This window comes from Macrobrachium nipponense, chromosome 1 (assembly GCF_015104395.2).
Source record: "Macrobrachium nipponense isolate FS-2020 chromosome 1, ASM1510439v2, whole genome shotgun sequence".
Taxonomy (NCBI): domain Eukaryota; kingdom Metazoa; phylum Arthropoda; class Malacostraca; order Decapoda; family Palaemonidae; genus Macrobrachium; species Macrobrachium nipponense.
This window is the reverse complement of record NC_087200.1, coordinates 180,665,198-180,686,525: the sequence shown is the minus strand read 5'-3', so window position 1 is coordinate 180,686,525 and position 21,328 is coordinate 180,665,198. Positions and strand designations below refer to the sequence as shown.

At 36.7% G+C, this 21,328-nt stretch overlaps 1 protein-coding gene across 2 annotated transcripts in view; it reads right to left on the bottom strand.

Annotated features, from left to right (window-relative positions):
* LOC135219884 (hillarin-like) overlaps window positions 1-18,445 on the bottom strand; it is a 172,507-nt gene extending 154,062 nt beyond the window's left edge. Inside the window, exon 1 of one of the 2 annotated variants that reach the window (XM_064257030.1) lies at window positions 18,232-18,445. The gene's annotated coding sequence lies outside the window, so the exon portion shown is untranslated. The remainder of the gene's footprint in view (window positions 1-18,231) is intronic. The other variant, XM_064257028.1, reaches the window with a different exon arrangement.
* Between the last annotated feature and the right edge of the window lie 2,883 nt (window positions 18,446-21,328).

The following is a 21,328-nucleotide window of genomic DNA, read 5'->3' as shown; positions in this document are numbered from 1 at the left end:
CTTCGTAACAAACTCGGGAGGAGGTTCCGGTTGTGGCAGGATTACCAAGTGCCTCTGTCCTTGGGCCGGAGAGAGAGAGAGAGAGAGAGAGAGAGAGAGAGAGAGAGAGAGAGAGAGAGAGAGAGTAAAGTGGATTTCCTTGTTTATTTCACCTTGACGGGGGAGACATTCTCCTCTGGAATTCAGAGTGAAGTCTAGTTCTTGCTCTCTTTTACATAGACATTTCTATTATCCTTGCAATCACTGAGGCGATGCTCTATAGCTTTATTGTGCTTTTGACTGCTTGGAATTAGGACTGCTGGAGGGAACGAGTGCTTGGATTTTGTTATTCGTTGGCTGTGGGGTTATTTGCATTTCATGAGTTAATGCTTGGAGCAAAAATGAAAATGATTAAAACCAGAATAATATTTACATTTAAATCAAATAAATGACATATCAACGTTTCAGGGCATAAGTCAAGAGTCACTCATTCGTGTTAAAAAGAAAACGGGTTCACAATATTTGCATACTACCTCATAAAAAAAACTGTCAAAAACGTACTCATAGAAAATTAAATATATAATGCTATAAGAAGAAACAGCACCTTACCACGTTTAACTGCGTAAAATGATTGTATATACCTCATTAGGAATTGCCTAATTACCTCGTTAAGAATTGTCTAGCAAAAACGTACTCATATTGAAAATTACATATCCCATTTGGAAAAGCAGGATCCCACCGAACTCAGTACATTTACCGTCTGAATGCAAAAAAATGAAAAAAAAAAAATGTTAATCCAAGTATCATCAAAGAAGCCGATTTCGAAAATCATCCTGTATAGTAAGTTCCAAATTTCTCTTCATGTTCGTTTGGTCACCCAGGTCATGAGTATATATGGAGAATTGTGAAAATTTTTCCTGGATATGCATTTCATTAAAAGAAAACAGTTGATTTATAATATATATACATGTACATATACATATATATATGTATATATATATTATACAATATATACATATGCAATATTTATACATGTATACAAACATATAGCATATACGTGTGTATATATACATTATAACATTATATATATATATATATATATATATATATATATATATATATACATATATATATGAATAACTTGATCACGAAGTATATAAAACTTAGATGCTATGTATAAATAAAGGTTTTTTGCCACGAAGGAAAAAAATGAAAAAGCGAGATAGCCAAGTAAAACTTTGTCGGTCCTGTCGGACCCTCAGTAAAGGGTCCGAAACAGGACCGAAGTATTTGGCTATCTCGCTTTTTCATTTTTTCCTTCGTGGCAAAAAAACCTTTATATATTTATATTTATATAAATAGTATATAATATAATATATATAATATATCTATAATATAGAAATTATATGGTATATTTTATATATATAATGTATATATTATGTTTAATATATATACTATATAATATATTTATATATATATATATATATAATATATAATAATATAAATATTTATTATGTTTAAATATATATACATGAAAACATCATTCGCCGAGTAAACTCTCACAATGAAACCCAAACAAATATATTCGTTTATTTCTTTATCAAATCTTAGAGGAAAGGCGAATGTATAACGAAAGTCCCTTTCTGTTCATGTACCCAACGAACCACTTCCTTTCCTTAAACAATAAATAAATAAATAAATAAAAACGATTTTATATTATTTTATCTAAAGTGGGTAAATTGTTTGTGTATTTTTTTTGGGGGGGAACATCCTATTGAGAAGCCTCCCAATTGTTATGAAAGAAAAAAAAAAAAAAAAAAAAAAAAAAAGAGGTCAGAACAAGGTCACAGAAGTGCGTGCAGTAAGAAACAAAACATAAATAAAATAGAAAAACAAAACATTCAGCTTTGTTTTTTACTGACCCGGTGGAATGAAAGCCACCAGAGGTTCTGGGTGACATTAAAAAAACTTTGTTTCCTTTTAATTGTAAAAGTATATATCTTTATTTTTAAAATTTTTTTAATGAGTGTCTGGACGTGATGGAGTTCATTATCTGGACATTTAACATGATTCTCTCTCTCTCTCTCTCTCTCTCTCTCTCTCTCTCTCTCTCTCTCTCTCTCTCTCTCTCCCCTACATTCTTTAGGAAACAAAAAAATTATTCTCTCTCTCTCTCTCTCTCTCTCTCTCCTACATTCTTTAGGAAGCGAAAACATTATTTTTTTTTCTCTCTCTCTCTCCTCCTAGATTTTTTTACAAAATGAAAACATGGATTTTTTTCTTCTCTCTTCCTTCCTCTCTCCCTTTTCCTCTTTCCTAGTCTCTCTCTCTCTCTCTCTCTCTCTCTCCGTGCAGTTTTTACGCTTGTAAGCTTTGATTCTGTAAAAACTACTGGATGCTAATATGTCAGTTACAGTAGCAAGTGAAAAAAAATTAACTTTCAAAGGTTATGACAACAACCCCCCGCCCTCCCCCCATCCCCCCAAAAAACGCATCTAGGCCTCTGCTCCAATATCAGTCTAAAAAGTGGGGGGGGGATCTACCCTAAAAAATTAATCTAAAAAAAAACCGGATTCTGGAGCACAAACGAGGCGCCACGGGGGCGAGAGAGAGAGAGAGAAAGAGGAGAGAGAGAGAGAGAGAGAGAGAGAGAGAGAGAGAGAGAGAATAATGTTTTCGTTTCGTAAAGAATGTAAGAGAGAGAGAGAGAGAGAGAGAGATTTTAGCATTATTAAAATAAGGTGTTTGGGTAGTTCATGAAAAGGAGAAAGAGGTTTCGTAAAGAATGTAGGAGAGAGAGAGAGAGAGAGGAGAAGAGAGAGACAGACGAGAGGAGGAGGGGGGTTGGTAGGCGACCCTTGAGCGCAACTGTGCATGCAGGGTACAGTTACCCGATCGTAGTACATTTGCATATTTCGGGTACAGTGGACAGATTGAACTAGTGCCCGTTAAGGGTCAGCTTTCCTGTAATGGACAGAAATCCAAACGGAAGTTGTGACTTGTGAACGTAGTAGAGGCAGAAATAGAAAGAAAGAGGCTTCCGTTAGTTCCAGAATGCTTCCGTTAGTTCAAGGATTCTGGCTGTTCAGGAGTTGAAAGAAAATGTCCACCGGCTGAGTTCTCGTTTACCGAAAAAACAGAAAGCACAATAAAACGGTTCTTCTCAAAACTGGTTCTCAATCGTGGCGTTTGGAGACTTCGAGATCTTTAAGCAGAAGACAGATTTGTGTGGTGCATATACAAAAGTCCCTCCTTGACTGATATTTATAAGATATCAAAGTATTTAGGTAGCTAATGATAAGTTATGTAAAATTATCTCATTTGCTGAAGGTCATATGCAAGCGTCTTCCATTGTTTGGTACCTATATGAAAAAGCGTTTTAGTCATATGCAAATGTTTTATCACCGGCTGGTGACCATCTACAGAAGTGTTTCATTGGTCAGTGGCCATAAGTAAAAGTTTCTGACTGCCCTTTGTCAAACTTTAAATGATTACTACCATTTATTGTTGTTTATTCCTATCCATCTGAAATCCTATCATTACTTAAAGAATAGAAACAAGAAGTCTATATGGAAACGTCTCTCACAGGCTGGCGTTCTTAGTTTGAACATTTCTGTATCCCAAAGTCATGTTTCTCGTGAAACAAAGGAACAAAAGAATGCGTGTCTTCCAACGTACTGCAAGAGCGAAAAAATAAACCACCATGTCCTAAGTGAAAGTGCAAAGAATGTTAAAAATTCACTTTCCCATAAAGTACTTTAGTGAGTACCGCGCTGATACGTGACCTAGGGAGGGGTCAACCACTGTCTGGACCTTTCAACCTTCACATCAGTCCAAGCGAGCTAACGTTAACCTTTCCAATCTTTGCATTTGGGCTTTTCCAACTTAATCAAAAGCACCTTTCAGAAATAGTCCTCATACGTTTAAGGTTTAAAGTTAATGCCAAAAAGTTTCATTGTCATTTTCAATGCCATATGTAACAAGTATTTATCTAGTATGATATTGTTAAAACTGTATTATTCTTCTCACAAACGTTGAATTTTACGAAAATATGAATTAAGCCTCTCAGATTTGCACAACACTTGCAAGCCTTGTATTTCTTCATTCCAGTAAATCATCCAGTTTCAAATCTCGTTCCATGTCTTTCAATGTCAAATCGAATTTTACGTCTATAATTCATTTATTGCATTTGTAAACTTTCACTCTCAATTCTATACTGGAATCTTTTTATCCTTATATTCACAATTTCCAGTCCTATTGTCATGTATTCTAATCCCTCAATAGACATACTTCAAAATCTGCAGTTACTGCACCATTTAATCCTACATTTTAACATGCAGTCTCTACATTTACAGCCTTCCAGCACCTTCCATTCTCTAAATTTACAGCTTTCCAGCATCTTCCAATCTCTACGTTTACAGCTTTCCAGCACCTTCCATTCTCTACATTTACAGCTTTCCAGCATCTTCCAATCTCTACATTTACAGCTTTCCAGCATTTTTTTTTTTTCTTTTCCCAAATCTCACATTTACAGCAAATTCCAGCACCTCTTCCAGTCATTACATTTAGCTTTCCAGCCACCTTCCACTCTACATTTACCCCAAAATTTTCCAGCACCCTTCCCTTCTCTACATTTACAGCTTTTCCAGCACCTTCCAGTTCTCTTTAAGTAACAGGCTCAAAGCCACCCTCCCAGTTTTTTTTCTCGAGGGGGGGTTTTACGGCTTTTTTTTTTTCCAGCACCTTTCCAGTCTTCTTTACGTTAAAAAACCCCCCAGCTTTCAACCAACCCCCTTTTTTTTTTTTTTTTTTTTTTTTCCAAGTCTCTTTTAACGGTTTTAAAAAGGGCCTTTTCCCAAGGCACCTTTTCCAATTTTTCTCTACATTTACATTTCCGCACCTTCCTTCCATTCTCACATTTACCAGCAGGCTCCAGCTCTACATGTTTACAGCTTTCCAGCACCTTCCAGTCTTCTACGTTTACAAGCTTTCAGCACCTTCCGTCGCTAAGTTTTACCAGCTTTCCAAGCACCTTCCAATCTCACATTTACAGCTTTTCCAGCATCCTTGCCAGTCTCACGTTTACAGCTTTCCAGCACCCTCCAGTCTCGACGTTTACAGCTTTCCAGCACTTTCCAGTCTCTACGCTTACAGCTTTCCAACACCTTCCAGTCTCTACGTTTACAGCTTTCCAGCACCTTCCAATCTCTACATTTACAGCTTTCCAGCACCTTCCAGTCTCTACGTTTACAGCTTTCCAGCACCCTCCAGTCTCGACGTTTACAGCTTTCCAGCACTTTCCAGTCTCTACGCTTACAGCTTTCCAACACCTTCCAGTCTCTACGTTTACAGATTTTCAGCACCTTCCAATCTCTACATTTACAGCTTCCCAGCACCTTCCAATCTCCACATTTACAGCTTTCCAGCACCTTCCACTCTCTACACTTACAGTTTTCCAGCACCTTCCAATCTCCACATTTACAGCTTTCCCCAGCACCTTCCAGTCTCTACATTTACGGCTTTCCAGCACCTTCCAAGCTCTACACTTACAGCTTTACAACACCTTCCAATCTCCACATTTACAGCTTTCCAGCACCTTCTAGTCTCTACATTTACAGCCTTCCAGCACCTTCCAATCTCCACATTTACAGCTTTCCAGCACATTCCAGTCTCTACATTTACAGCTTTCCAGCACCTTCCAAGCTCTACACTTACAGCTTTACAACACCTTCCAATCTCCACATTTACAGCTTTCCAGCACCTTCCAGTCTCTACATTTGCAGCTTTCCAGCACCTTCCAATCTCCACATTTACAGCTTTCCAGCACCTTCCAGTCTCTACATTTACAGCTTTCCAGCACCTTCCAATCTCTACATTTACAGCTTTCCAGCACCTTCCAATCTCCACATTAACAGCTTTCCAGTCCCTAACTTTTATTACATTCAAATTCCTTCTTTAATTCATTTTTGTATTTACTTTCTCATTCTATAATTCTGGATTTGCACCTCGCAAGTTGGACATTTACACCTTCTAGTCCTAACATTTGTAATCCACAGAATCCCTAAATCCCTACATTCATGTACATTTATATACATTTCTCGCATTTATATACCTTTCTTCACCCTCCGCCTCACTTAAGCGTTGTGGCCGCGCCGCGTCCTTCGTATAGTTTTTGCTCGAATCCAGGAAAGGCGGCAAACTGTGAATTTCATCGGCTCGGATTTGATTGAAACAACTAAATCGACGGCCGTTGTATCATCAACCCGCGAGGGCTACCTGAAATTTCTTCAACGTCCGCGCAAGCATTTTGTTGTTCTGGAGACAAGCTAACGAGACCTCTTGCCGGAGGCTGCCAAGTGTGTGTGTGTGTGTTTGGTCAAGTCAATGATTTGGGCAAACAGGTATACCAGGGAGGTGAGGTGAGGTGAGAGAAAGTGAGACGGTGGTGTTCTACTTGGGTAAGGCTACTGCCCTCTGCCAAGGTGCACAGTCCTCCTTCCCCTCCTCCTACTCCTCCTCCTCCTCCTCAGTGCCTCTTCTCATTCCTCACCCACAATCTGTATGTAGTACCTATGACGTTCTTCTCGTAGGAGATGTTTGCAATATCAACAACATAACAGTCAGAACTATTTTTAAAAACTCTCCTCTCTCTCTCTCTCTCTCTCTCTCTGACAGACTGTTTCTTCTTCTTTTTTTGCGAAATAAGCAAATACTACATATAGTGACAATTCTTCCAGTATTGTTGTGAAGAAATACTATTTCATACCCGTTCCTCATGTGAAACAGTCAGTTATACGAACTAACACTGTAGAGAGAGAGAGAGAGAGAGAGAGAGAGAGAGAGAGAGAGATAATATACTTCCTTACGTTAGCTAAACCTAAATACATACACAGACAGACATACACACACGCATTAAGACAACTATAAACAAGTGGCTACCTTTCATTCTGTTTCCAGAAGTCTTTTTATGAAACAGGAAAATCCCAGTTCACTGAATGCTCTTTCTCTGCCTTTCAAAAAACTATATCTCAAGAAAAAAAAAATAAATAAAGGAGTAAAATGAAGTAGGTCTTAAACCTCCTGTTGGAGTGATGATCCCACCTAGGATTTCAAATCTACATGATCCCGACCTCAGACTCTATAACCAAAGGTTTCAGTTAAGAGAAAATATATTCTCGATTATTTATTTATCAGGCAGGTGTTCAATTGTAATTTTGCACATAAATACAAACATACACTCTGAACACACACAGACACACTTATATATGTGTGTACATATAAATATATAAATATAAATATATTATATATTATATATATATATATATATATATATATATTTTTTTTATTTACTACATGTAATATATATGTATATATATATATATATATATATATATATATATATATATATATATATATATTATTATATATATACCTATATATATATATATATAGATATGTGTATATTATATTATATATATATATATACTATATATATATAATATATATATATATATGTGTGTGTGTGTATGTATACATCTAAATGTGTGTATAGTATATATATATCTAAATATATTATATCTTACTTCTGTCTGTTATACTATAACTGTGTATATGTATATATAAATGTGTAATAGGTATATCTCTATATATATTATTATATATCTATAATATATATTATTCTGTATATATGTTAGGGAGTAACTTAAATTTATATGTCACCTTTTTTATACATTCATTAACTGTTTTTCTTTTTAATAAAGGAGAACCCTTCTTTCTGTATCTCCCGTTACCTTCTCTTACTTTCTAATGAGTACCGTATTCTTTGGAAGTTTGAATTTCAAGTCAATGGCCCCTTTGGTGGGCTTGTTCCATATGAATAAGGTTCGTCTTCTGAATAATACTAATAATGATAGTAATATATACGCCCACACACGCACGCGTACACAAACCAATCTCCACACCAAATGACTGCAAAACAGCACTCACGTCGAACGACTTTAAAATAAACAAGGAAAATGACTCTCTGAAATATGACGCAACCAAAGTAGCTCTCCCTTGGGTAGAAGGATTTCATTTGAGACAATGCATAAAAAAGTAAATCAAACTTTCTTAAATCCAACACAAAAAGTAAATGAAACTTTCTTCTGTCCAACGACAATAAACAAAAGCGAAAAAAAGATCGCAAAAGGAAATATAATAATAGGAGAGGAAGACAAAGATACTTTCTAATATAGTTCGACAGGAAACTTCAGCACGTGACAATACACTATATTATTCAAATCATTACTTTTACATATTTGATAAAGGAGAGCTCTCATGGAACAAATGTGCCTTTGTCATGGTGCTCTCTCCTCTCTCTCTCCAGACCCTATTGCGCTGTGTACTACACCAAATCTTCCTTCCAAAGATCTCTTCCTCCAAGCTCTTCCCTCACACCCCTCACTCCACACCCCCAACCCCAATTCCGCCGCCACACACACCCCGGTCTCGAAACCAGTTTTCCTTCTATGCCCGAGGGGAAGAAGTCTCATTTAAATGATTTCCGTTTGAGAAGCGACGTTACCGAGACAGTTAATGTTGTCCCTGCGGACTCGGAAGAGAAAACGGCATAAATTAGTACTTGTTACAATAGAGTTCCTTTTTCTTTTCTTTTTTTTTACAGTGGAAATCCTCTCTCTCTCTCTCTCTCTCTCTCTCTCTCTCTCTCTTGTGACTTAGGTATTTCCATTTGGGATTTGATTCTAATAATTAGAAATTCCCATTGTTATTTCCTCATCGCTCTCTCTCTCCTCTCTCTCTCTCTCTCTCTCTCTCATCCTTACGAACTCGATATTTTCATTTGGGTTTTGATTTTAACAATAACAAAAATCGTCCGGTTATAACACCTGATTACTCTCAAAAATCTCTGAGAAGCTAAAAACTAATTAACACCTGAATTTCCACAACTAAAAAGAAAGCGTAACGTACTTTAAAGAAAGGGCTGGTTGATTGATTGATTGATTGTAATCTATCTGGCTTCTCTAAAGGGAGGAAGCCTTTTAAAAGTTGGAGGAAGAGGAAGATAGAAAAATGTTGATAATGACTCATTATATATATATATATATATATATATATATATATATATATATATATATATATATATACATACGTATATATGCGTACACACACATATGTATGTATGTAGATTGATCTTCTGACAGGTGTTACATTTATTTACGGGGAATTACACGAATTTACTTATATGTATGGGTATAAATGCAGGCGCACGTATAATACACACACACACACACACACACACATATATATATATATATATATATATATATATATATATATATATATATATATATATATATATATATATATATATATATATATATATATATATATATAGAATATGCATATAGGTACATGTGTGTGTAATGTGTATGTATGTGTACGTGCGCATACACCTACTACGTAATATCGCCATAGCCTACGAATGCCATTGTTGCTAACGACGCTACGGTAAGTGAATAATGACGCCCCGGTGATTCATAGCCTTGGTATCATCATTACCCTTCATTGCCCTTCGCAACGGGGTCATGCATTATGCCAATAACGTCTCACGAGAAGTAATTAACTTTGTTTACAAGCGACTGTGGTTGACGAACACGTGTGCATCGATTCTCTGCAAGGTGTTGTCTTAATTCTTATTGTCTTTCTTCTCCCTACTTTTCTTTCACCTTGCTTTTGTTATCATCTGCTTCTATTCCCTTCTTCTTTTTTTAACTTCTTTTACTCCTGTTTGACTCTTTTTTTTTTTCTTCTACGCTTCGTATTTCTCCGATGCTTCACACGACAGTTCACACGACTGTTGCTTTTCTTTCCCCATCCCAGGTTCTACTTTTATCCGTTCCTTCTTCTCTTATTTTTCTCCTATTCCTAGTTTCGTTTTCCAACATTCCAGCTTCTCCTAATTTTATCAGTTCCTTCTTTTCTTATTTTTCTCCTATTCCTAGTTACGCTTTCCTCTATTCTAACTTCTACTTTTATCTACTCATTCTTCTCTTATTTTTCTTCTATTCCTAGATTCGTTTTCCTACATTCCAGCTTCTCCTACTTTTATCCGTTCCTTCTTCTCTTGTATTTCTCCTATTCCTAATTACGTTTTCCTACATTCCAGCTTCTCCTACTTTTATCTGTTCCTTCTTCTCTATATTTCTCCTACTCTTAGTTACGTTTTGCTACATTCCAGCTTCTCCTACTTTTATCAGTTCCTTCTTCTCTTATTTTTCTCCTATTCCTAGTTACGTTTTCCTCTAGTCAAACTTCTCCTTCAACTGCTTCTGTTCTTGATTCTCTTTCGCTTCCGTAATTTAATATGTTAAGCCTTAATCTTATGTGCTATCCTATAATATGAAATTGGGTAATGTCCGATTATGGATATATTCTAAAATTATGATTATATTAATTTCTATCTTGATTTAAAACGACGATGGTCCCATCTTAATGCAGTCTTCAGCTACAAAGCGACTTAAGTACTACTATCACTGCAGAATAACAAAGTTCTAATGTTCCTAATAAAAGCATTCCTGTATTTCAAAATCTGAACCTCGTGATACAAAATTAGATCACAATTTTAACAATATTTTGTCTCGTTAAATGCAACGACTTCTAAATCTATTAATAATCTTTCTGGACCTTATTTTAAGTCTTCTACTGAATAGATTATTCTCCAGATCTTTCGCAGATAGTGAACCCCTGGGGTTTTTGGGGGTCATTATCTTTATGATATTGACAGTCCTTTGTTTATGTTTTCACGTTAATACCCAACGGGCTTGTACTTAAACACGTACTGGGTTAAAACCCTTTTAGGGGTCACTACGTAGGAAAAACCCAATTTTCCTAAAATGAATCAAATCCAGCATAGAAAGGTCCTGCTGTAGTTATGACTTACAAAAATAAAGAACAAATAAGTACTGCTGTTATGGACCAGGAATAGTTTCCTATAAAGTATATTGCGTCATCGATGACATCATTGGAAAGTCTTAAAGATCTATTACGTGCCCACTTTGGTATTTTCCTTAAAAATCAACGAAAATAATCTTTCAGCTGCACAGTTGAACATTCACTTGCATTTAAGAACAAAGTTTTTCTTGTATTGTGCATAATGAAATAACACTAATAACAGTTAAGACAGTGCCTCTGGTAATCATTTATCTACGTGTAAGCAAGCACTAAGCATACATGGAAATTGATAAATTTATTCAATAAACAATCTAAATACAAATCGTTTTTTCGCCAATGTCTAAGTCCTCAATCAATATTCCTAAATAATAGCAAGAATTAATCTTATCAAAGTTTAACCCCTGCTCTTACTACGAATCTGAGATTACCCTTTGCTAGGTTACTAACAATTTAATACAATTTCTTATTTAATTTCGCAAAAATAATACGTAATTATGTTTTGAATCGAGGACCAGACACGTCGCCATTCTCAAGTATCATAAATACAACAGCTGATTTTGTTTACTGTAAAAATGTCTATTCTCTTCAAATTTCCAGTCCCAGAAGATACACACTTGCCGTAATGGATTATCAGCGAATCTTTTAAAATATTCCAACCAAAGATACGAAATAAAACAAAAGGCATCTCTCTCTCTCTCCTCTCTCTCTCTCTCTCTCTCTCTCTCTCTCTCATCCTAACGAGCTCGATATTTCCATTTGGGTTTTGATTTTAACAATAACAAAAATCGTCCGGTTATTCTCTCTCTCTCTCTCTCTCTTCTTTACGAACTCGCTATATATACTATATTATCCGACCCCTTCCACTTCCACTTCGAGTCGCTCCTTGGCGGTGTATAAAAAAATAAAAAATAAAAGTTCCTCAATCACGATGGTCAGTTTCCTCTTCGTATTATGATAACGGAACCGTGGGTGTTTTTCCCAGGCTAACCCGGGAGGGGGGAGGGGGTAGGAATAGGGAGGGTGGGGAGGCATTCATACCTTGCAGGAAGAGCTCCCTCCTTCCAGGTGTCGTTAGAGGATACATACGCACACACGCATTCATACATATGCATTACATACATACATACATACACACATGAATTTATGTATATATTCATAAGAAAGTTTTGGAGAATTTGCTCAAGATGCATTGCATAGCTGGAGTCTCTGCATAGACGAGTTCCTCGTTGGACAAGTGGTTTACTTGCTCGCCTACCGGTTCGTTAGTCCCGAGTTCGATTCCCCGCTCTGCCAACGTGGAATCAGAGGAGTTCGTTTCTGGTGATTAGAAAATAATTTCTCTATATAATGTGGTTCGGATTCCACAATAAGCTGTAGGTCCCGTTGTTAGGTAACCAACTGGTTCCTAGCCACGTGAAAATATCTAATCCTTTGGGCCAGCCCTAGGAGATCTGTTAATCAGCTCAGTGCGCTGGTTAAACTAAGATATACTTAACTTTTTTAACTGCATAGACGAACAGGAACTGTAGATGTTCTACTTAAAACTAGGGTATTTTTATGCAGGCGTCGTAAAGTACCTTCCAGTAACTATTCACCTGTCTACCAAACCACACACACATACACACACACGCACGCACATACTCACGCACATACTCACGCACGCACGCAAAACCTTTTTGGAGTGCGGTGATGCAATCATTTAAAATAATATCTTGAACTAAATCCCCACAAAAAATGCGAGGAACAGGATGACCAATTCTTACTCGGTATACCGCATAACTTGGATTTAAATAATAACACATATTCAAGTCGGATCTGAATAGCAATAAAATCTTGAAGACGAATTTAAATGGCAAACAAATATTTAAGTGGGAATGAAACGGCAACAAAATCTTTAAGTCGAGTTTCAATGGCAACAAAATATTTAAGTTGGATTTAAATGACATCAAAATCTTTCAATCGGATTTAAATGGCAACAAAATATCTAAGTCAGATTTAAATGAGAACAAAATATCTCAGTCGGATTTAAATGGCAAACAAATTATTTAAGCTGGATAAAAATGACGACAAACTATCTAAAACTGATTTAAATGACTACAAATGATTCAAGACGGGTTCAAATGGCAACGAAATATTGAAGGATTTCGTGGTTCCAATTTCAATAGACTTTACTGAGCACAAATTATATCCTTCAAAAAATTATATTTCCTTCCTCTCGTACGAAGAAGTATAACGAGAGCAGATGTATCACAACACAGGATGAAACCGCGAGAACAGAAACTGGCAAGAACCGAGACATACGACTCTAAAAGCATAAATGACTCGAGAGTCTTCAAAACCGAAAACGAACTCCACATCCTTTTTTTTTTTATGATTCCACCTCCCTTTCGATGTGTTGTCGGGCGAATTTTGTTTTGTTTGTTCATGGTTGCTACCGGATCCCTCATCACGGGAGTAAGTGTCATATTTATCGATGGGCGTAGCTCACTACCTGTCGTGCAATGTCAGCCCGTATGTAGGTAAATCCATAAGTATTATGACTCAAGAGTGAAACGGAATATCCGACGGTGTTGGACATGTGAGCCATTCTGTCCCAGCTCTTAATACGGCACTGTAAACTTAGCAGTTTTGAATGGCACTGTAAACTTAGTACATTTGTTATATTTGTATGGCACTCTAAACTTAGTATATATATGTTATATTTCTATGGCACTGTAAACTTAGTATATATATGTTATATTTGTATGGCACTGTAAACTTAGTATAATTATATGGCACTGTAAACTTAGCATATTTATATGGCACTGTAAACGTAGTATATTTGTTATGTGTGTATAATGAAACTTAGCATATTTATATGGCACTGTAAACTTAGTATATTTGTCGTATGTGTATAATTAAACTTTGTATAATTATATGGCACTACAAACTTAGTATATTTGTTATGTGTGTATGGCACTGTAAACTTTGTATATTGTTATATTTATATGGCACTGTAAACTTAATATACATGTTATGTTTGTATGGCACTATAAACTTAGTATATAAGTTATATTTGAATGGCACTATAACCTTGGTATATTTGTGTGGCACTGTAAACTTAGTATATTTGTATAGCACTGTAAACATGATAGTGTTAACTTAACATATTTGCACGAAAGTACCAACATCTCTGTCCACATGGCATCTTCATAAATAAATATACAATTGGAAAAACTGTAAATAAAAAAATACACCATGGAGTTGAGTTTCGTTCAGCTACATGTATGGATAAAAATCTTCAAAGACAAAATCGAATGAACTTCTTCGACTTGAGTTACGAAGTCGAAAAAATGCTAAGAAAACCCCCAAAACTTAAACACTTTTTTGAACATCTCTCTTAATTCCTGGACTTGTCCTCGTGAAATTCACAAAATCATCGACGCTTCTACAACAAGATTAAAAAACGCCTTACCTGTCTTACTATTTGCCTTTACTAGAGCTAATATCGGACTTTTTACTTCTAGGAACCCGAAAGGAATCGCCACTTGGACTACGAGAATTCGCACAATAGCTGGCCTACATTTCCTTCCAATGCAAGACTAAGCATTTTCCCATGGGGAGGAGATGTTTTATCTGACAATCTCCTTTCTCTCTCTCTCTCTCTCTCTCTCTCTCTCTCTCGACGCAATTTTCGAAGTGAATGTGACTATGGGTTAGGTCCGCTACATCTCGACAAATGAACCCAAAACTGAGATGGAGAAATTTGGCGATTGCTGGAAAAGTATACTGGAAAATACTTACGACTTTAAAAAAAAAAACTGGAAATTTATGCAAATATAGATTTGACAGTTGAATGGTTATAAGAAAAGTAAAGTAATAAAGATTAAATTTATGGAAAAGTGTACAGGAAAAAACTTACGAATTAAAAAAAAAATTGAAATTTATGCAGAATATGGATTAGACAGTTGAATGGTTATAAGAAGAGTAACAAAGATTATTGAAAACATTATTATATTTCCTAACAGGAAATGACAAGCATAAACATTATTGCACATATTCATCCAAGTGATGGTAGATTTCATGATCTAGGGAAGAAGTATGACAACCTGAGACCTGAGCTTTCTATGAAAAAGTTCAAAGGCTGACACACCAAAATAAAGTATTAGAAATTCACCATCAGAGCATTTGAGAAGAAAGATTTAAGCATAAGAAATTAAACAATAGAGCAATTTTGATAAAATTTAATTTCAATAAAAAAAGTGAATGAGTTCTACTGAAAGAATAATCGTTCTGAGGTGATACAGAATAAATTATCGCCCCACCCACAAAAAAAAAATGCCCTACACAACAAAAACGACCATAACACACGAGGAGGAGAATGACGGCGGCGGTGAGCAACAAGCTGGTGGAAGCCGTGACGTCACGGGTCCCTCCAAGGTGTAGCTCGTGCCGTTCGATGACTGTGTTCAAGTTACCGTTAGCTTTTTTCATTCTGACGCCATCTTTCGAGCTAATGCTTCGACCTCCGTCTGGTCCTACGCTCTCCCCTAATACAGAATACAATATAATTATATATATATATATATATATATATATATATATATATATATATATATATATATATATATATATATATATATATATATATATATATATATATGTGTGTGTGTAGTTGTATTCCACATAGAAAAATGAAGAGGTTTTTTTTTTTAAATAAGCCCAATAGTTCCGTCCCATTATGTACCTCCTCTTGGAGTGTGTCTAAGAAATTACCAGTGCTATATATATATATATATATATATATATATATATATATATATATATATATATATATATATATATATATATATATATATATATATATATATATATATATATATATATATATATAAAAGATATTCCGGACACTCGAATTCGATAATTGGACATGACCTTCCTCCACGAGCTTTGCAGAGAGAGAGAGAGAGAGAGAGAGAGAGAGAGAGAGAGAGAGAGTGAGAGAGAGGAAGACTCTAGTGCAGGCTCAGTTGCAAAATGACAAGCGGGTCAACGCACTGTTCGGAAAATACACACACGCTCGAGAATGGCCGTCTCACTCCTGAAGAAACCAGCCTGTGTTGCGCTGCCTTGATGAAGAAGATTAGAGGCGCTGTTTGTTGTTTTGTTACTGGAACATTTGCGATACTGCTGTCACCGTTTCTCTTGGTGGATTCTTCGTCATCGTCAACACCCCATTATTATTATTATCGCTATTATTATTACTATTATTATTATTATTATTATTATTATTAATCTCATGCCCTCTTGCCAATCGGCGTAAGCAGTACCTTCTTCTTCTTATTATTATTATTATAATTATTATTATTATTATTATTATTATTAATTAATTATTATTATTATTATTATTATTATTATTATTATTATTATAATAATTTCTTAACAGTCTCTATATGCAGTTCTAATTATTATTATTATTATTCTCTCTTACCAATCGGTGTATGCAGTACTTCAGATATTATTAATTATTATTATTATTATTATTATTATTATTATTATTATTATTATATCACTCGCTCACCAATACGTGTGTATTATACTTTTATATCATCATTACCATTCCTATTCAAATCATCTCTCACCAATCGATGGCGATAATGCTTAACTATTGTCATAGATATTATTACCATTATCATTATTTCCTTAATGGGCCAGTCCTGACCATCACCAAATCGGTAATGTACCGCCACTGATCAGAAGATGTGGTTTGAATAAATACATTCTAATTACGAGTAAATGAACTGAATAAAGAAAACCCTACCACTGGTTTTATATCAAACTGCACTGTCGAACGAATACGTGAATTAAATGAAGCTCTTTAGATTTAGTAAAGAAAACAAGTGTCCCAAACACAGGATGAAAACCCTTTGGAAAAAAAATGGTGAAATCACGAGAATTCGACTTCGATAAATCAGGATAGGCTTAATCATTTGAGTAAAGGTGCGTGTGAAGAATTAATCGGGAGAAAGCCAGAAAAATAGGCTTCTGTACACACACGCACACACACACACACACACACACACACACACACACACATATATATATATATATATATATCTTATATATATATATATATATAATTATATATATATATATCATATATATATATATATATATACATACATATATACATACTGGAAGAAAAGTATCTCAAAACAAGATAGCCTGTAGTGCTACCTCTCTCTCTCTCTCTCTGTCTCTCTCTCTCTCTCCCACAGCAAAAAAGAGAGAGAAAAAAAAAAAGAGGAAAAATTAGCCACCGCCCTAAGCATGTAGTAGAGTTATTAGAATTCCTGCGGAGCGCTTAGAAAGCCGAGTGTGTTTGCGCAGACATTTCCGCTTGTCCCCAAAAAGCTCGGTGCACATCACATCATTTTCCTCTACGGAATTCGGAAATCAGAACCTGCGGGGGGGCGAGAGTTGGGGGGAGGCGACACCTTGTTAAAAAGGCAAAGTCTAGGGGTTAGCTCATCCGAACGACACGAAGGAATGGCTAGGAGGAGGAGGAGGAGGAGGAGGAGGTACAACAGCAAGAGCAATATTGCAGGACATGCAACAGGTGGAGAGAGGGAGAAAGAGTAGAGGGAGGGAGAGATAGAGAGAGAAGGAAGGGAGGGAGAGGGATGAAGGGAGGCAGTTATAGGGGGCTATTTTCAATAGCCCTCCATCCACCAGAATGTGTCCTCTTCTCCCCCCCCTCACCCCCCCCTACCGACCCCCTTCCTCGTAAGCGGCCAATCGGCACTCGTATCTCGCTCCTGGATCACGCACCTCCTCCGTCAAGTGGTATAGACAACACAAAAAGCGGAAGGCGACTGAGAGTACATTAAAACAAAAAAAAAAGTTCGTTTCGCTTTTGACAGCCGTCGGCCGGATTCATACGGGACTAAAAGACTGGAATCTTTGGCCTTAAAAGTTGCACTGCACGCTGGTGCTCTCTTGGTTCACCGAGAGAGAGAGAGAGAGAGAGAGAGAGAGAGAGAGAGAGAGAGAGAGAGAGAGAGACCCGCCCCCACACATTTCTATGGACTGGAAAAACTTCCATGGAAAACATCCCTCGTTCCAGACAGACGCCCAGGAACGTCTATTCCAATTCCCCAGGAATAGAAAGAGCATTAAAATCTGCCTCTCTGGACACGCGTGTCGGTGGTACCCGAAGGACGCAGAAAGTTGATGTTCTTTAAAAGGCTAACGAATTCCTAAGCATAGAAGGAGGTAGGAAGTTGTGTGACAGGTGTGCCCTTCCAGGGGCGCAAAACCCACCTGAGCCGCTGAAGAGACGAGATCCGTGGAGGGAGTGCGTCCTCACTCACCAAAACATAACACTAATCACTCATTTGCTGCGTCTTTCACATCAAAAGTTAAAACAGAACCGATATTCGCGGGACCCGAGGCAGCGAGCTTACATCCCACCGCGCACAGTGACCAACGTAGACTGACACGACCTCCTCCTGACGGCAACCGCCACATCCCACAGGTAGGCAGCGGCAGCAGCAGCAGCAGCAGCAGCAGCATGCAGATGCCAACTACGGATAACTGTTTTCGCCGTCAATGCCTTCCTCACCGACATCCATTCACAGTACTTTGCTTTCAACCGTTTCGGCGAGTTTGAAAACTCTGAGTTTGGATCGAAGGAAGATGCGTTTTCGCAAAGCACAGCAGGAATGCCAATTGATTTCCTTCCCCTATTGCATCCTCCATGCTCGTACAGGTGAACTGCGAATGGACGCATGCGCAGACTTTGTCCCGGAAACATGAAAACCAACCAACCACCTGTATTCATAACGTCTAATTCCCGTTTTGTCCGCCCATATACGCTCCAAAATACACCAGCGACTGAATTATGTCACTTAGTATCTGAAAGACGTCCGTGGAGCGTCAAATTTAACATAATTCGACTTGGGGAATCCGCTCTTGCGTGGAAAAACAAGAAGAAATCTCTCGCGAGGTGTTTGCAGAGGCAATAACGGTGCTACCTGCTTAAGGAAAAATTTGTTTGGAGAGTGTCCCAATTCAGAGGAATATGGAGGTCAAACACGAGAAATCAAATCTACCACAGTGTCATGTGCATCTGATGTGCTAATTTTCTGCTTTTCTTCTGTGGTCGATTACATTGTTTCTTGTTCATATTTATGCATTATAAATCTAAGGTATACACACACACACACACACACACACACACACACACACACACACATATATATATATATATATATATATATATATATATATATATATATATATATATATATGTGTGTGTGTGTGTGTGTGTGGTTTGTGTGTGTGTGTACATAAATTATATTATATATATATACATATATATTATATAGTTGAGCTGAATATAGAATTTAGGCCAAAGGCCAAGCACTGGGACCTATGAAGTGATTCAGCGCTGAAATGGAAATAAACAGCAAAAGGTTTGAAAGGTGTAACAGGAGGAAAACCTCAAAGCAGTTGCACTAGGAAACAATTGTTAGGAGAGGACGGAAAGTAAGATGAAGAAAGAGAATATGAGAGGATGTACAGTAAAAGGAACGAAAGTGATTGCAGCTAGTGGCCGAAGGCACGTTGCAAAGAACCTTAAGTAATGCCTACAGAGCACCGCATGAGGTCCACTGACGGCACTGCAAAAGAAGAATAAAAATGGGCTAATGCATATGGAGGAATGAGATAAATAAATATTGGTCGAAAAAATTAAGTATATCCTAATTTAACCAGATCACTAAGCTCATTAACAGCTCTCCTAGGGACGACCCGAAGGATTAGACATTTTCACGTGGCTAGGAACCAATCGGTTACCTAGCAACGGGACCTACCTACAGCTTATTGTTGGATCCGAACCACATTATATCGAGAAATGAATTTCTAATCCCCAGACATAAATTCCTCTGATTCCACATTGGCAGAGCCGGGAATCGAACTCGCGACTACAGAGACGGTATGCGAGCACACATCCCACTCGTCCAGCAAGGAAATGTGGGTCGAAGTGTTCTTACAAGGCAAGAGACAAATACACTTTAAGGTCCACTGAAGGATGAATAAGGTAGTGAAGTGGTTTCGTCACATAGAGAAAATAGAGGAAAAGGAGTAATTTTTGTAAGGCCAAGAGGAAAGGTCTTCACGTCCCAGAAGCATTGGAGGGCTGGAAAGATCAAAGGCGAGTGCATGTAGGGGGTTGATGTGCTGTTAATGAACCATCAGCATAGTATAAAAATGCCCACATAGAAAGAAGCCTCAAGAAGCCATTATTCATAAAGTCCACGATTGGACACCGCTCTGCCGCCCACCACTTCACCCATGTGTGAGTTAAAAATCAGCGTCGACTGAGAGTTAAAGGAAGGTCTGGAAAATTCCAGAGTACCTGGAGGCTCTATGCTTTAGTGCCTCTGGCACAAAACTGTCTCAAAAAGGGAACAGGTGCAAGTTAAAATACATTCATACATACATACATATATATGTATATATATGTGTGTGTGTGTATGTAAGTATATATATAGATATATATATATATATATATTATATATATATATATATATTATATAATGTGCATGTTTGTGTAAATATTTGCAAATACCTAGGCGCCCATACAAATCCTCAAAATGCTCTTTTGCGCGCAGTGTACGGTGTACCATTTTCACTGACCGAAAACATATAATATTTCTATTCTTTCCCATCCAATTGTAGTATAATATATCATTTACGATTCACTTCGCCTCTTTCTCCGTTGCAGCCTAAAACTCAAACTCTTTTACAAATGCACTGTTAACTTCATTCTTTCAAGCTCGCCATAAACTTTGAATTCTGTGGGTTTTCTTTTCAATTACCATCAGGGTCATTTCCTAATCTGGGATGACTCTCTCTCTCTCCTCTCTCTCTCACACACACACACACAAACGCAATAAATATACTAGATACATATATTATATCTATATATATAATATATATATATATATATATATATATATATATATATAATGAGTGTAGGTGGGGGTAAAAAAAAACATACATAATATAATATATATTATGTATGTGTGTTTGACTGAGAGAGAGAGAGAGAGAGAGGTGCAAAGTGGGTTAAAGAAATTAAATCCATTCCATACTGAGAAACTCTTAGAAAGAAGCAAGAAAACATCTGCCCAAGTTGGTAAGGAGTTAATAGATCTACCGGTCCTCTTAAGAGTTTAAGATTTTCCTATGAATATAAAAACACACAAAAAAATTATAATGCAGATAACAGCTTTATTTTAACTTTGATAAAAGCTAGCTAGATTTCATCTTCGAATTAATCCTCTAAACAGGCAATCATATCCCCGGCCTAAATAAATTAAATAACATTTTAGCCAGAATACGAATTAATGAA